The sequence below is a fragment of the Entelurus aequoreus genome, linkage group LG05 (assembly GCF_033978785.1).
Source record: "Entelurus aequoreus isolate RoL-2023_Sb linkage group LG05, RoL_Eaeq_v1.1, whole genome shotgun sequence".
Lineage (NCBI taxonomy): Eukaryota > Metazoa > Chordata > Actinopteri > Syngnathiformes > Syngnathidae > Entelurus > Entelurus aequoreus.
Window position 1 is genome coordinate 69,841,036 of NC_084735.1, and position 11,409 is coordinate 69,852,444.

Sequence of the window (11,409 nt, forward strand, 5' to 3'; positions counted from 1 at the left end):
TGGTGCTCAGACGCGTGCAGAGAGCCTATTGAAAATATGCCACACCGTGTCATCCAATAAGGAGACAACGTTTACATTCCTTGTAAATCAATATATATGATTACTAGGTAGCTTTAGAATAAAATACAATAAAAGAAAGTGTACATAAACACTGAAAGATGAGTACCTGGATATCCTTGTGTACAGTTCCCTTGTGTGTGTAGGTGGACACAGCAAGTCGACAGCGAGTCAAACTCCTTTCAAAATCAATATGGCAGTCACAAAGTAACATCCAAACTCCAAGTGCCTTAATAGGCAGCACTGTCAAATCCAGTATGAACTAAGGTAGTCTCGATACCAATAGTTATTTTAACAGAAAATCTTATGATACATTAAACATACATTTCTTATTGAAATCAAAGAATAATTGTGGTATTAAATAAGAGTGCAGTAGTTTTTCAGCTATTACCGCCTCAAAAAAAATTACATCAACATTAGATTACAGTTGTGTAGGAGGCCCAAGTATTCATTAAAAACAGAGGTTTTTTTTAACAAGCATGTTTAATATTTTTGGCCCGAGGTAACATTGCCCACAGTTTGAACAGTAACACTGTTTGAATAGAGGAAACTATAAAACATTGTATCTTACTTGAGTGATTATGCTAATAATAATAATCACCCTTTCTTTGAGTTTTAAGTTTGAGTTTGAGTTTATTTCGAGCATGCAAGCATACAACATGATACATCACAATTTCCAGTTTCTCTTTTCAACATGTTCGAAAAGGAGTACAAAGAAGCAGAGCTTATTTAATCCTACCCCTTTTTTTTTTTACATAACAGTTGCTAAAACTTTTTGTTCACTTCCTGTTCTCAATTTATTCACAATAAACTCCATAAGTAATCACAATAAAAATAAATAAATAATAGCAATAATTTAATAATAATAATTGGTGAAGTAAGTCATATTTCATATAATGAGATAAGTAAGATTACTTTAAGAATGAATGAATGGATGGATTAAATAAATTGAGAATGTTTGTCATGGTTCTTTCTTTGGATACTTTACATAAGTTTTGGTGATACTACAAATTTGGGTTTGGATCCAATACCAAGTTGTTACAGGGTCATACATTGGTCATAAAGTCCTCCTGTGTCCAAGGGTGTATTTTCTGAGTTTATAAACAGGAAAAAAATGTCAAAAGATTTTGCAATAATAAAAAAAATATCGATGTAATCTTTGTAGTATCGACTATATACAGCTGTTGTACTTTGTATCGTTACAGTCGGTATTTGTATAGATCCACCCATTTGTTTACATTTAGGAGCGCTAGCTTGCTATTAGCGATTAGCTATTGTATCCTCCAACGGTGTGTAGTGAAGCGTGTTTAGCTATTCCTCGTCTTGCAGGGATGATAATTGTAAGAAACGGACTTTGTCTCCATGGGGGCAAGGCTAAAACACAGCGGAGAGATGTTAGCCACGAGCTAGCTACGTTTTAAAGCAGCCAAAATATGTCCATTCTCACTCTTCTGTCTTCATGCTACTTCTGCTTGCAAGTGGTCTGTGTGTGTGTCGACTAAAATGTGCCACGGCTGATATTCCGAGCAATGTCGTCACGGAGCGCCACCATGTCCATGAAAAAAAAAGTACCGGTATAGCACCTTTTTAAAATTAATTAGTACCGCAATACTCTATTAGTACAACCCTAGTATGAACCAGAAAAAAACTAAAGAAAGCAACCAAATACAAATAAATACATCATTGCATAGCAATAAACATATTTATGTACAAGTGAAAAACTACATGAAATAATAATACGGAAGCTTCTTAAAGGCACAAAATGTGAAGCAATTGTGGTAGAAATAAACGTTTGCAGAGCTCACAGTTTAAATAGATATCGTGCAATAGAAGATAAAGTATACAGGTCTTTCTAAAACAAATACTCACAGAAGATGCTTTCAAGCAACACAAAGCTTTTGGGAATTTGAAAACTGCAGCTTTCAGCACAGTTGTGACTGAATAACTGCATTCCAACTTGGCCAGCAGGCTCTGTGATGTCAGGTTTGGGACATGGCAGCCTGGCTCTTTGAAAGCAATGTTATGTCAAAATAAAAGCAAGTAATGTACACAAAAGTGCATTCCACACAATGTCAAAAATGCATCATCGCTTCAGTGGGAACATCTCTCGGCATTCTCAAAATAACAGGATTTTAAATGCAAGATGATATTTGTATGCTTTGTCGTCTCTTCGCGTGAACAAAACAAGATGATACAGTACACATTCACACAAATATACCATTTGTAAATATGTTCATCTTTAAGCCGCCTTTTAAATATGTCATTGGTGCTGCCAAGCAACAAATTCTGATCTGTAATTAATCAAATTAATCTTTTTTTTTAATCCCACCTAAAATAATGTTGAGAAAAGCCCTCAACTTGAGGTATTTTCATTAAAAGTAATATATATATATATATATATATATATATATATATATATATATATATATATATATATATATATATATATATATATATATATATATATATATAATACACATATATATATACACACACATATATATACACACACATATACACACATATATATATATATATATATATATATATATATATATATATATATATATATATATATATATATATATATATATATATATATATATATATATATATATATATATATATACATATACATATACACTACCGTTCAAAAGTTTGGGGTCACCCAAACAATTTTGTGGAATAGCCTTCATTTCTAAGAACAAGAATAGACTGTCGAGTTTCAGATGAAAGTTCTCTTTTTCTGGCCATTTTGAGCGTTTAATTGACCCCACAAATGTGATGCTCCAGAAACTCAATCTGCTCAAAGGAAGGTCAGTTTTGTAGCTTCTGTAACGAGCTAAACTGTTTTCAGATGTGTGAACATGATTGCACAAGGGTTTTCTAATCATCAATTAGCCTTCTGAGCCAATGAGCAAACACATTGTACCATTAGAACACTGGAGTGATAGTTGCTGGAAATGGGCCTCTATACACCTATGTAGATATTGCACCAAAAACCAGACATTCACAGCTAGAATAGTCATTTACCACATTAGCAATGTATAGAGTGTATTTCTCTAAAGTTAAGACTAGTTTAAAGTTATCTTCATTGAAAAGTACAGTGCTTTTCCTTCAAAAATAAGGACATTTCAATGTGACCCCAAACTTTTGAACGGTAGTGTATATATAATTAGTCGAGATTTCTGTGTTGTACACTGCTCACTTATGGGGTAGAGTGCAATATATGTTATAAAATCCCCCGAAGAGCAGGGAAACGTGCGAATCAGGCTTGTAGGGTTGAAATAGCCTGTGTTTTTTCCTGACCTAACTATACACACACACATACAAAAATATATATTGTATTTATTATTTACTAAAATAAAACATCCAAGTTCATATAAAGCGCGGAAGTTACTACATCAAAAATAGTAAAAACACTTTTCTGAGCAATAATTATCGAATGTTGAACTCGAATGCAGCTGAGATAGGCTCCAGCACCCCCAGCGACCCCAAAAGGCACAAGCGGTAGAAAATGGATTGATGGATGGATGAACTTGATTTGTTGGGCTTAATGTAATATAAAATAACTAAATCCGAGCCCTCAATCAAAGTGTTTGCGTATGTTGCCAATGGTCAATTTAAAGAACACGTGACAAATAATGTTTATATTTGTCACAATTAGACATGAACCTGGCAGCACTAAATTGTCCTGAGTGTGTGAATATTGTCTGTGTGTGTGTTGGCCCTGCAGGGTACACCCCTTGTCCAGGGTGTACCCTGCAGCTGCCTCCCCCACCACTGAAAGGGACAAGCGGTAGAAATTGGATGGATGTTAAACTTCGTAAAACATTTGCACAGAAGAAACGTTTGCTTTGATTGGCTTTCCTTTCTCAGACACGTACATTGTTGGGAAATATTATGATGTTTTAAAACCTTATTTTTAATGACAGAACGTGAAGATATTTCCTGCCAAGTGTTGCTTTCATTTTGTCCGGTGTGTGTGCCTTATGACACGCGCCGGCGATTAAAAACAACATTCTCTTTCATATACAGTAAGTGTGCTATGATTTGAAATATAAATTACACGTCATATAACACTACAGTATATTGATTTGAAATATAATGTACACATGAATGCACACAAAACATCCTATTTATAATTATTTATTTTTATTCCGTGAAAGTTTGACGGCCTTTTCCTCCCCGTTTCCATCCGATCAAAACGTTTGGCTCAGCCGGGAATCGTTAAAAATCATATTTGGATTTTCTCAAACTGCACAGATTACCGGGTATTCCAGGTTTTCCAGGACATTTTCCTCATTGAAAAATGAATGGGCCAATTTTCAAACATGCACAACTCAAATGTGTCACCCGATTTGTCACGTTCCACCATACACACTCCAAACACCCTGGACAGTCAAACTACTGAAGTGTACTTCTGGTCTTGTTGAACAAAAAGTTGCTTTATTACAAGCGAGCGTCATTATTCAGGACTGCAGTACCCGGAGGAGGTTAAGTCAAAAAAATTAGGCCCTCCTAACCTGGAGAGGCTGAACCACAGTCTTATATTCCTTCTTCCTGTGTCTGGGTGTGTGTGTTAATTCAGAAGAACACAACTTGACCATGTAAGGAGATGTTAATGTGAAAGTGTCTTCAAAACAACTAATTTTTAAAGTCATACCTTAAATGTTGGTTTTGAGCTAAACAGGTAGTCTCTTCTCAATTTTGCATTCCAAAGCCCTAATTAGAGCCTCTTTTCCTACGAGAAGTGATCCAATCCACATGTGAATATCAAACTAAGGGGCCTTATCTTTTGTGCTCAAACTAAAATACCACTATTTAATTAAACTCGGTGGTTAGCCTTCTCCAAGTTGGATATAAATCTACACCAAAACATGATATGAGTTAATTAATTCACTGCAAGTTCTAAAAAATTCCAAGAATTCTCAGCATTCCCGATTTTCCAAAGCCCTATTTTCACCCTTCGTTTTACAATTCGCACCGTCCACATTTTCCAAACAATTCCAACCATTCCACCATCAAAACATCCCTCTTTGTTGGGACATCAAAAGTAAAATGACATTTTTTTCCGTAATATTTTGCAGTTTTCCTGAAATTCCAGGAATTCCAAAATACCAATTCTTAATTAAAAGTGTTACTTTTTCAACATCCATCCATCCATCCATTTTCTACCACTTATTCCCTTCGGGGTCTTTTTCAACATTTCTCAACCAATTTAAACAATTCCAACACCAACCAATTCATGCCATCTGGGACAATTTTGACATTTTCAATATTTTAAAAATTCCCACTTCTCCCGAAATTCCTAATTATTAAGGAAAGTCCCATTCAAATGAATGCCGATTTTCAAAGTTCTACAACTCCTACATTCTTACCCAGTTGGAACCATTCCACCTTCCACACACTCCACTCATCCTGGACATTCAAGCCAATGTCTTTCCTGGTTCCAAAAATTTCCGGATTACACAAATACCAAGAATTTCCCCCCATTGAAAATGAAAGGGAAAAACCTTTTCATATCCAACATTTCTCAACCAATTCAAACCGTTCCAACATCTACACACTCCATAGACTCTAAAACTCTAGTGGAAACGGTGACAGCTCTAAAGTCATCCACCTGCTGCCTTGATGTTTTACCTACCAACTTCTTTAAGAATGTTTTTGACTGCCTATCAACAGACGTATTGCAAATAGTTAATAATTCTATTCAATCGGGCAATTTCCTGAAGGCTTTCAAAACTGCAGTCATTAAACCTCTTCTAAAAAAGCAGAGCCTAGATGCCTCTGTTATCAACAACTACAGACCAATTTCAAATCTACCATTCATAAGAAAAATAATTGAGAAAGTTGTCCTCCAACAACTAAATCACTTCTTGGCTTCTACTGGCTGCCACAACAACTTCCAGTCAGGCTTTCGACCTCTTCATAGCACAGAGACGGCCCTTCTTAAAGTTATAAATGACATCCGTCTAAACACAGACTCTGGCAAAACTTCAGTATTAATGCTATTGGACCTCAGTGCTGCATTTGACACTGTCGACCACTCAATACTTTTGGACAGGTTGCAAAACTAGGTGGGGATCTCAGGCACAGTTTTAAGCTGGTTCAAGTCATATCTACAAAATAGGAACTATTTTGTTTCCATTAGTGACTTTGTATCAGAACCAACCAACGTAACGTGTGGAGTCCCCCAAGGTTCAATCTTGGGGCCGACTTTATTTAACATCTATATGCTCCCACTACGACAAATCATGCAAAATAATAACATTGACCATCATTGCTATGCCGATGACACCCAAATCTATGTAGCGCTATCACCAAATGACTATCGCCCCATAGATCTTCTGTGCCAGTGCATTGAGCAAGTCAAACACTGGATGTGCCAAAATTTCCTACAACTAAGTGAACATAAAACTGAGATAATTGTTTTTGGTGCTAAAAAAGAAAGGTTTCATGTCGTCCAACACCTTCAATCACTGTCCCTGAAAACCTCAAATAAAGCCAGAAATCTTGGGGTTATTTTAGATTCTGATTTACATTTCGACAGTCACATCAAATCAGTAACAAAATCGGCCTACTATCACCTCAAAAATGTAACAAGACTTAGAGGGCTCATGTCAGCTCAAGACTTAGAAAAACTTGTACATGCCTTTATTACCAGTAGGCTAGACTATTGTAATGGTCTCCTTGCAGGTCTTCCCAAAAAAACTGTCAGGCAGCTACAGCTTGTTCAGAACGCTGCTGCTAGAGTTCTAACAAAGACCAAAAATGTGAGCACATTACACCAATTCTTAAATCCTTACATTGGCTCCCTGTACATCAGAGATTTGATTTCAAAATCCTCCTGCTCACATATAAATCACTACATGGTCTGGGGCCGAAGTATATCACTGATATGCTCCCACTATATAAGCCCTCTAGATCACTAAGATCTTCTGAGACCAATCTGTTAGCGGTTCCCAGAGTAAACTCAAATCAAGGGAGCGCATCATTCAGTCACTATGCAACAAATAGCTGGAATAAACTTCCTGAAGATGTCAGACTCTCCCCAACTCTGACTACTTTTAAAACTAGACTGAAGACTTTTATGTTCACCTTAGCTTTCAGCTAAATCTTTTAATCTTTTAACTTTTAACGTCCGCACTGTTTTTATTTTTATTGTCTGCATTTTAATTTTGCTTTTATTTTCTTTCATTTCACTTTGTTGTCTGTGAAGCACTTTGAGTCTGCCTTGTGTATGAAAAGCGCTATACAAATAAAGTTGCCTTGCCTTGCCTAGATGGCAGCATATGTTGTTCCAAAACCTGTATGTACCTTTCAGCATTAATGGTGCCTTCACAGATGTGTAAGTTACCCATGTCTTGGGCACTAATGCACCCCCATACCATCACAGATGCTGGCTTTTGAACTTTGCGTCGATAACAGTCTGGATGGTTCGCTTCCCCTTTGGTCCGGATGACACAATGTCGAATATTTCCAAAAATAATTTGAAATGTGGACTCGTCAGACCACGGAACACTTTTCCACTTTGCATCAGTCCATCTTAGATGATCTCGGGCCCAGAGATGCCGGCTGTGTTTCTGGATGTTGTTGATAAATGGCTTTCGCTTTGCATAGTAGAGCTTTAACTTGCACTTACAGATGTAGCGACCAACTGTATTTAGTGACAGTGGTTTTCTGAAGTATTCCTGAGCCCATGTGGTGAAATCCTTTAGAGATTGATGTCGGTTTTTGATATAGTGCCGTCTGAGGGATCGAAGGTCACGGTCATTCAATGTTGGTTTCCGGCCATGCCGCTTACGTGGAGTGATTTCTCCAGATTATCTGAACCTTTTGATGATATTATGGACCGTAGATGTTGAAATGCTTAAATTTCTTGCAATTGCACTTTGAGAAACGTTGTTCTTAAACTGTTTGACTATTTGCTCGCGCAGTTGTGGACAAGGGGGTGTACCTCGCCCCATCGTTTCTTGTAAAAGACTGAGCATTTTTTGGGAAGCTGTTTTTATACCCAATCATGGCACCCACCTGTTCCCAATTAGCCTGCTCACTTGTGGGATGTTCCAAATAAGTGTTCGATGAGCATTCCTCAACTTTATCAGTATTTATTGCCACCTTTCCCAACTTCTTTGTCACGTGTTGCTGGCATCAAATTCTAAAGTTAATGATTATTTGCAAAAAAAATTTTTTTATCAGTTTGAACATCAAATATGTTGTCTTTGTAGCATATTTAACTGAATATGGGTTGAAAATGATTTGCAAATCATTGTATTCCGTTTATATTTACATCTAACACAATTTCCCAACTCATATAGAAACGGGGTTTGTACAAACTTCCTCATATCCCACATTTCTCTGTCAACCGTCAAGCGGTGCCTCGTGGAAAACGCAGGTGGTTGTTGTGATTTTAGGATGCAGACGAACGAGGTAGCAGTGTGCAGTAAAAAATTGATAAATTATTGATAAATTAACAAAAAGCGAGAGCAACGGGAAAGTGCTCTGGCTGGACAGACTATGAAAGAAAACAAAACATTTTGATTGATTGATTGATTGATTGAGACTTTTATTAGTAGGTTGCACAGTGAAGTACATATTCCGTACAATTGACCACTAAATGGTAACACCCGAATAAGTTTTTCAACTTGTTTAAGTCGGGGTCCACTTAAATTGATTCATGATACAGATATATACTATCATCATAATACAGTCATCACACAAGATAATCACAATGAATTATTTACATTATTTACAATCAGGGGTGTGGATGGGGGGGGGGGTAGGATATGGACAGCAAGTAGTGAACATAGAGAGAGAGAGAGAGAGCGAGAGAGAGAGAGAGAGAGACAGATCAGAAGGCATAAGAAAAAGTATCTGCATTTGATTGTTTACATTTGATTAATAGCAATCCGGGGAGGGTGTTAGTTTAGGGTTGTAGCTGCCTGGAGGTGAACTTTTATTGCGGTTTGGAAAGAGGATAGAGATGCCCTTTCTTTTATACCGGTTGGGAGCGCATTCCACATTGATGTGGCATAGAAATAGAATGAGTTAAGACCTTTGTTAGTTCGGAATCTGGGTTTAACGTGGTTAGTGGAGCTCCCCCACAAACTGCTGAAACCCAGCAAAACACTCACAGGAATTGTGGACCACCCTAATTTTGATTAGGGGTGCAAATGAGATCTCTATTTTTTGTTCTTTGTAATGTGCTGAAGGCCGACGACAAACGAGTTATGGACCACAGATGGCCCCTGTGCCGCACTTTGGGAAACCTAGCAGTAGAAGCTAACTGTTAATGCCCACTATAGTCCTAGTAGTGTATTTGTTCATCCTATGGTCACATATGGGACGCGGGTTGTCTTACGTCAGCACCGGAAGTCGTAAAATCAGCTGTTCACCTGGCAGGCTTTTTCTGTGATGAATAGGGAAGTCCTTCTTTAGCTGCCATCTTGTTTTATCACATATTGCTGCCTTTGCACCTGTCAATGTTTACTTTTGTATGCACATTAAATCAACCAAAAATACCGACTTTGGAGCAATGTTCATGGACTCTAGTATTTGGCTCTCTATTAGATGCCATGGTTTTCCGTATTGGACCATGATTTTGGTCCTAACTTGTTAACCTCATATGGAAGGTACTTTTCCTTGTTGATGTCTCAAGAAGTGTAGAAACACAGACACACACACACACAGACACACACACACACACACACACACACACAAACAAGCATACTGTATATGTATGCTTGTTGTACATGTGTTTAGCACTTCTGACACAGGCTCACTTTTAAAAAAATACTATAAATAACAATTTAAAAACAACTCTCCAGCTCAGCTGAGTGTTTAACCGCGTTAGCAAAAGTCCTCTACTCCGTATTTATAACTGCAACTATTTTCGTTAGCACGTTTTCCTCCACAATGTCAATCGGTCGCAAAATTTAAGTTGTTCTCACCTATTTATCGATTGCTGTTGAAAGTATGATGGTCTGTTGTGACACAACAGGACATCTAAGCAGCACAAACTACAAAAGCTGTTTTTATTTTGACCGTTTACCGTAAACTAGCGGTGGAAGAAAGGAGAGCCGTGCTAATGAGTCATTCTTTAAAAGATATTTCTGTGCACTTTTGCTCAAAATCTCACTTTATTCGGTTTTGTTTCGGATGTTTAAAATGTGCTGCTGGGGCTGGGGGACAACTGTAATCAAAAATGCTATTAAAATGTACACTACCGTTCAAAAGTTTGGGGTCACCCAAACAATTTTGTGGAATAGCCTTCATTTCTAAGAACAAGAATAGACTGTCGAGTTTCAGATGAAAGTTCTCTTTTTCTGGCCATTTTGAGCGTTTAATTGACCCCACAAATGTGATGCTCCAGAAACTCAATCTGCTCAAAGGAAGGTCAGTTTTGTAGCTTCTGTAACGAGCTAAACTGTTTTCAGATGTGTGAACATGATTGCACAAGGGTTTTCTAATCATCAATTAGCCTTCTGAGCCAATGAGCAAACACATTGTACCATTAGAACACTGGAGTGATAGTTGCTGGAAATGGGCCTCTATACACCTATGTAGATATTGTAGCAAAAACCAGATTTTTGCAGCTAGAATAGTCATTTACCACATTAGCAATTTATAGAGTGTATCTCTTTAAAGTTAAGACTAGTTTAAAGTTATCTTCATTGAAAAGTACAGTGCTTTTCCTTAAAAAATAAGGACATTTCAATGTGACCCCAAACTTTTGAACGGTAGTGTATATGTGTTTTTAAGTTTGAAAAAAAAAGCAGCAGCAGTATTGCACAACATGAGTCATGTAGGCAATTTAATTTCTATATTTTGATATTTTCCACTCAGTGGCCTAGTGGATAGAGTGTCCGCCATGAGATGGGTAGGTTGTGAGTTCAAACCCCGGCCGAGTCATACCAAAGACTATAAAAATGGGAGCCATTACCTCCCTGCTTGGCACCCAGCATCAAGGGTTGGAATTGGGGGTTAAATCACCAAAAATGATTCCCGGGCGCGGCACCGCTGCTGCCCACTGCTCCCCTCACATCCCAGGGGGTGATCAAGGGTGATGGGTCAAATGCAGAGAATATTTTCGCCACACCTAGTGTGTGTGTGTGACAATTGGTACTTTAACTTTAATTTACCGGATATATTATTTATTGTATTGGTATCCTGCAGCATTAAACGTTGCAGTAGCGGATATGACAATGTGGTATCAAGCTTTTCTTTTTACATTACAACTTTTCTGGTAATATACGAATTCATTAAAAAAAAAAATATATTCTTAGAAAAAAAATTACTTTCTCAGAATTGACAAACAAAAATGAATCTACAACTTTATCTTTGACACAT

At 37.2% G+C, this 11,409-nt stretch overlaps 1 protein-coding gene across 4 annotated transcripts in view; it reads right to left on the reverse strand.

Annotated features, from left to right (window-relative positions):
• Nucleotides 1-2,013, reverse strand: part of LOC133650954 (glucocorticoid receptor-like) — a 216,504-nt gene extending 214,491 nt beyond the window's left edge. For all 4 annotated transcript variants that reach the window (XM_062048764.1, XM_062048763.1, XM_062048762.1 and 1 more), the window contains exon 1: nucleotides 1,927-2,013. The gene's annotated coding sequence lies outside the window, so the exon portion shown is untranslated. The remainder of the gene's footprint in view (nucleotides 1-1,926) is intronic.
• Between the last annotated feature and the right edge of the window lie 9,396 nt (nucleotides 2,014-11,409).